This window comes from Delphinus delphis, chromosome 19 (genome assembly GCF_949987515.2).
Source record: "Delphinus delphis chromosome 19, mDelDel1.2, whole genome shotgun sequence".
NCBI lineage: Eukaryota > Metazoa > Chordata > Mammalia > Artiodactyla > Delphinidae > Delphinus > Delphinus delphis.
Genome location: NC_082701.1, coordinates 45,481,095 through 45,487,888, shown reverse-complemented (window position 1 = coordinate 45,487,888; position 6,794 = coordinate 45,481,095).

The window sequence follows — 6,794 nt, the reverse complement described above, 5'->3', positions numbered from 1 at the left end:
TGGGTGGCAGCTGGTGTGGTCTGAAGGCACAGTGTGGGGTCCCTTCCCCCTGCCTGTGCTGATGCCCCGAGTCTGTGATCCGGGAGAGGCCATCAGGAGCAGCTCAATAAAAAGGAGAAGCTATGGTCTCTGTCTGCTACCAGGACTCTATTGGGCCCAGTAGCCCAGGGTGGCAAGAAGGCCTGAGGGGCTTGAGGCCTGGAGGCTCACCCTGGAATGTTGGGCCCTGGCCTGAGTGAGGCCCACAGGTAGGTACTTGAAGACACTGGTTTCTGGTGAGACCCCAGATGTGACGGAGCATTGTGAGGGGCACTGCGGGAGAAGACATTATCTGGAGACGGGAGGCGGGACTGGGAGGCTAAGGATGTGGTCAGCCTCCTCTCTGGCCCCCCGGCAGAGCTGCTGTCTGCAGTGAGCCACAGAGATGGTGGCAATGAGGGCGGAGTCTGGGCCAGTCTCAGGGAAGGAAGCTGAGGCCAGGGCCAAGGATTGGGGGGTAAGTCCTGCCTGTACCCCAAGCTATGGGCGGATGGAGCTCCCAGGGAAGAGTGGGCCAGTGCAGCCAGGGCCTCTGTGATGAGGGGCAGACTTGGAATCCAGGAAGGTGGGCCTCGGGCCAAGGCTGCTGAGGAAGTGGGCGGGACAGCCAGCCCCCCAGAGAAGTCTGGAGAGCTGCTCTGCATCTAAGGTGAGCGCTCCGGGCTCGTGTCCGGTCTCACTTGGGCTGACCCGGCTGATGTTGCAGGTGCTGCTTGCTGGGGTGAGGACCCAGGTGTGCCAGGGGAGGCCTGAGGGCTTTCTGGTCTCCTTGGAGAGCTGGGCTCTTGCCAGCTTGGGGTGGGGGGAGTTATGCAGCTCAGAATGGGGGACCCCACAGAAGCTGGAGAGATGCCTATAGTCACCCAGGGAGGAGTGAAGTGTCCCCAGAACAGCTGAGATGAGGCTCACCGTCCTGATTACAGGTGTCTTTGCTTTCTGCAAGTGAGACACTGGCTGGCACGCTTGGCATCAGGTCCACAGGCCTCAGGGCTCCAAATTTCACAGGGCAGGTAGACACAGATCACGGGAAGGCTTTGACTCTGGGGCAGAGGGGTCTTGGGGCCTAGCTAGGAGCAAAATGTGGGACTCTGGCCCCAGGCCTGCCCGCTGAGCCTGCCCTATAAGGGAGAGGCAGTGTCACAGTCTAAGAGCGGAAAGGAAAGAGCCAGACCGGCCTGGGAGCCAATCGCTGCTCTGCCACTTACTACATGTGTGGCCACTTAACCTCTCTAAGCCTCTAGTGCCTCACCTCTGACACAGATGATTCCACCTCAGGGTGGCGGTGAGCATTAACATTCGTTCTGAGGTACAGTTTCTGGCAATGAGAAGGTGTTCCACAACTTAGTGCTGTTTGCATATTATAATTTTATGACAGACCAGCCTGGACAATGCTTCCACCTTGCTTCCGCCTCAGGTTTCTATTCTCTGGAAACATAATAAAATGACCATCAAGTCCCGCTTTCCAAAGTTCCAGGATGGAAAGAAACGACGTTCTTCCCCGCTGAGGGCGCCCCCAGGGCTTTGAGCCTAGGTACTTCCATCCGTACAATGGGCTGAAATAAGTACTCACATCATAGACTGTTGTGCAGACTAAAGGAGAGAATGCATTTAAGGCACTTAGCACAGTGCCTGGCCCACAAAGCACTCACTGCATGGAAGCTATTAAGACAAGTTCTATTCACAGGGTTGTTATGAGGAGAGAATGCATGGGAAGGTGTTTTATAAACTAAAGCCCCCAGCACGTTAGTTAGTAACATTGTTTCATCAGGGCTATTTGTTTGAGTGCACACATCTGCATATTTCCAAGATGGTAAGTATTTGCCTGGCATTCTCAGGTTTTTTAACGTGTACACACTTTGTGCATGCTGACAGAGATGTGTAGATCTGTGAATGTGTGTGTGTGCATATGTGTATGTATTGACCTAACAGGTACCCCCTCCTCTCCCTGATTCTTTAGGGGACGCTAGGCCAGAATACCTTTAATTATGTGCCTTCCAGGTTTTCTGGAACTCTTGCTTGAGTTTTTTAATCTGCTTCCTAAGACCATATCCGTTCTCCAAGATAACTGATTTGCTGTGTAAAGAAGATAAATCTGTGATTGTTAAAGAAATGGAAGTTATCAACCAAGGCCACATAGGTTTATTCAAATGTTGAGAAAAATAATACAAGGAGAGGCACTGAATGAATATAAAAAGGAAAGTTCTGGAAAGAGAAAACACATATAAGAGAGAGCTGCTAAAAGTTATGGCCAAAAGATACGAACGACTGATACCTAAAGACAGAAATTATGTATCTATAAGGTTAATCCCAACAGATCCCTCAAATAGTGTTCAAAGCAGAGAGAGGGTTCACTTTGAAAGGGCAGAAAATAATAACAATTTACAGCACTTTTAGCAGCTTTACAGCATAATGAATGAGACATGCCAGCAAAGTAAATAATTGTAAGACCCAGTGTTGTCAGGGATATGGAGAAAAGGGCACATTTACAGATTTCTACTTGTACTGTGTGTCTGTTCCCTTTTTGGTAGAGAACAATTTGGCAAAATCGCAGTAAAAATACCCCAAGGGAGTAATCCAAAAGCAAAAACAAATTTGCAAAAAGGCAGTCCCATCGGCACTGTACCTATCGATGAAAGATTTTGAAACAACACAGATGCCCAACCATAGAGGCACGGGCAAAGCATTCTCTAGTGTTGTGACAGGATGCTAGTTATGGTGAGTTCGGGGAGCGGATCACAAACTGGTCTGTACCTGCTGATTATAAGTGTGGACAAGCAGGTAGGTGCAGGAACAGACCTTGAGAGAATTTGGGAGGATGTAACAGGGTTAGTATCCATTAAGGTTTTTTTTTTTTTTGTAAAGATTTTTTTTGATGTGAAAGTCTTTATTGAATTTGTTACAATATTGCTTCTGTTTTATGTTTTGGTTTTTTTGGCCACCAGGCATGTGGGATCTTAGCTCCCCATCCAGGGATCGAACCCTCACCTGCATTGGAAGGCAAGGTCTTTTTTTTTTTTAATCTTTATTTTGTTTGTAATTTTTTAATACATTAGGTTCTTATTAGTTATCCATTTTATACATATTAGTGTATATATGTCAATCCCAATCTCCCAATCCATCCCACCACCACCACACACACTTTCCCCTCTTGGCGTCCATACGTTTGTTCTCTACATCTGTGTCTCTATTTCTGGGAAGGCAAAGTCTTAACCACTGGACTGCCTGGGAAGTCCCTCCATTAGGTTCTTGATAATTGTTTTTAAAAGGTGAAAGTTTTGTTTCCTTAGGGCACCTTCCAAAGAGGAGTAGGGAAATGTTTTGAGCACAGACAGCAAGGATTCCTTTGGAGGGACCCCACCTCACTGGATGTGAAACTGGGGTGCTTGCTGACGGGTGCATGACCACATCAAGTTTTGCTCACACTTTGCACGTATGTGTGTATGTGTGTGCAGACATCAGAAGGCTGCCTGGAGCAGTGGAGCTGGGCCCAGGCAGGCCTCAGTGAGAAGTGGAGTTTTCTTAATTACTCCTGCCTTGTCAGCCCCATATGGTTTCCTGACACCCAAGGCGATGCTGGGGATAAAAAGGGCCTTGGGGGGAATTCCCTGGCAGTCCAGTGGTTAGAACTCCACGCTTCCACTGCAGGGGGCACGGGTTCGATCCGTGGTCGGGGAATTAAGCTCCGCACGGCTGAACAAAAAGGGCCATGGGTACAGGTATAGGGGGGCTTTTTACCTCTTCTCCTTGGATTAAGCTCGAACTTACCTACCCTTCTGAGGTTTGCTTCCCTGTCCACCCTGTCCACTTTCCACTCCACTGTTTACACCTCAGCATCCTTCACACCCGGGGTGTACCAAGGGTGGGACAGGCAGAGGTGGACTTAGCGTCGGTGTGGACACACCCTGGGCATTTTATTGGCGTCTTCATCTTCCTCTGGTTCATCCAGCCAGCCATCACTGCAAGTCAGGCCCTGGGCGAGGGAGCTGGGGTCACACCTGCCCGCTCCAAGACGTCACAGCCCATCAGGGAGGGGGCACAGAGAGGGGAGTGACTTTCTTCAGTTCCCTGCATCCACACTAGAGAACAGCGAGGCCAGCCTGCAGCAGAACAGAAAGGCCGATACACCTGTGTAGCTGCAGGCGCTCACAGCGCAGGCCGCCACCTGAGGCCCGCGGGCGGTGTGAGGGCGGAGTCGGAGTCGGAGCTCAGCGCCCTCCCTTCTGAAGGCTGCAGCGGGCCCAGCTGCTTGCTGCTCTGCAGAAAATGGGCGCAGGGTTCCCAGATCTTCATGTTAAAAGTCTGTGAAATGGATTTTTTAAAAACACTGTTGAGCCAACACTGTGCAGGCCAAACCCACTTTGCATGATGAACGTGGCCCGTGGGCCTCCATCGAAGACCTCAATTGGGGCGGAGTGGGGAGGCCGCACCTGCAGGCGGGGGCAGGACCGGGCCGGAGGAGGCGCAGCTGGCTGGGTTGGGCTCACCAGCCCCGGAGCCCAATCCCGGGGCTCCTGGTCCTCGCCTCTGCCCCTCCCCCTGGTTTCCGCTCCCACTTCTGGTCCTTTCCCTCACCACCACTCGGCCACTAGGTGGCACCACAAGCCGAGGATCTCACAGCAGACAGAGCAAACGCGGCTCCCAAGTCCCTGAACCCCAGCATACCTGGTAACCTCGCTGCCGTGGGCCACCCTGAGGACTTCTTGGCTTTTTCTTTTCTCTTCGAGTTTTTATTAAGTCAAAAAATCCCTTTATGTCAGGTTCCTTCCGTCCTCCAGGCCAGTGCTGCCCAATAGAAATATAATGCAAGCCACGTTTTCAATTCTCTAGCAGCCATATTAAAGAAAGGACACAGGTGACATTAATTTTAAGAATGATTTATGTAGCCCAATATATCCAAAATATTATCATTTCAATATGCGATCTATATACAGTGTATTAATGAGATATTTTACATTCTTTTTCTCGTACTAAATGTTTGAAATCCAGTATATGTTTTATACTTACAGCACGTCTCAGTGCGGATGAGCCACATTTCAGGCGATTGGTAGTCACATTGGGCTGGAGGCTATGGAATTGGGCTGCGCAGCGGTAGGTCCACAGGGCCTGAGTTCTTCACCCCAAGAATCAGCTCCCAGGTTGTAACACGGAATCCTGTCTAAGCTGGACACGGACTTAGAGTCCAGGGGTCTCAGGCACCCAACCCGCCACCCTCTGCAGGAGGTCTCTTATTTAAAATGACATTAGCCACTCTCTCGAAGTGAGAGAGTAGCATGGACATATATACACTACCAAATGTAAAATAGATAGCTAGTGGGAAGCAGCTGCATAGCACAGGGAGATCGGCTCGGTGCTTTGTGACCACCTAGAGAGGTGGGATAGGGAGGGTGGGAGGGAGATGCAAGAGGGAGGAGATATGGGGCTATATGTATATGTATAGCTGATTCACTTTGTTATAAAGCAGAAACTAACACACCATTGTAAAGCAGTTATACTCCAATAAAGATGTTAAAAAATAAATAAATAAAATTGGAAGTTCCTGGGCACAAGAGCCCAGCTCACTCCCTCTGCCCCAACCCTGGCCTGGGGGAGCCCTCCTCCCATCCCTTTGTGGCCAGCTCTCCACTCCCTGCCCGTCACACTCTCTGCCTCCTTTGCCTTGTCACGGCCCTTGTTGGAAGCAGCATTTCTGAAGCCAGCTTGATACACAACCCAAAGATAATTCTCTCCACTAAAATGGCTCATCTTGCTCCAAACCAGCCCCTGGACTTGGACCAGGGATTGATATCTGATTGGGATACAGCTTGAGATGACTCTGGGCCTTGCTTTTCTAATCTGTGATATCAAAGGATTTGAACGCCACAACCTCTGAGACCCCTTCTCACCTCTAACTTCCCACCCCCAACCCCCATGACCTATGCCCTCCCCCAAACCACACACAGACACACACACACACACCCTGGTGGTTCTAGGTCACCTTATAACACAGTGTAAGGAGAGAGATCGGGGACATAGAAAGAGATGCAGACAATAGAGAAGGTGGCAGAAACGGAGGGAGGAGACATGAGAGAACAAAGAGACAGAGGACAGGCAGCCAGAACCCGGGCCCTTCAACTCGGCATCTGCGCTAAGGAGCTCCTGAAACGGGATCTTTGCTGGCTTTTTTTTTTTTTTTGCGGTACGCAGGCCTCTCACTGCTGTGGCCTCTCACGCTGCGGAGCACAGGCTCTGGACGTGCAGGCCCAGCCGCTCCGCGGCACGTGGGATCCTCCCGGACCGGGGCACGAACCTGTGTCCCCCACATCAGCAGGTGGACTCCCAACCACTGCGCCACCAGGGAAGCCCCTTTGCTGGCTTTTTAAAAGCACCTTAGAAAAGCTCTAATGGCCATGAGATGGGGCCAACACTCCTCCCTAATAGCCCCTCTGCCCCACCCCTTGGTGAGCTGCTCATACACCCATTCAGAGGGTCCAGGCAGAATCCAGGGGCCACACTAGTAGTAGCCCCCCCGGAGCTAGGAGCCAGGCTCTGGCCTGGATGCCTCTGGGCGTTGGAGGTCAGGGTCGAGGTGGGATGCAGTAGGTCCAGGGGCCAGCGTTTCCCAACAGATAGCAGAAGCGGGAGCCTGCCCCAGTAGAGGAGCAGCAGAGGGCTCAGTCTCCCGTGACAGTTGAAGACACACCCATTTGGACCCACTCTGTCTTTCTTCCCCATCCAGAGCCCCCACCCAGAAGAGCAGGTCCTGGGTCAGTAGTGGA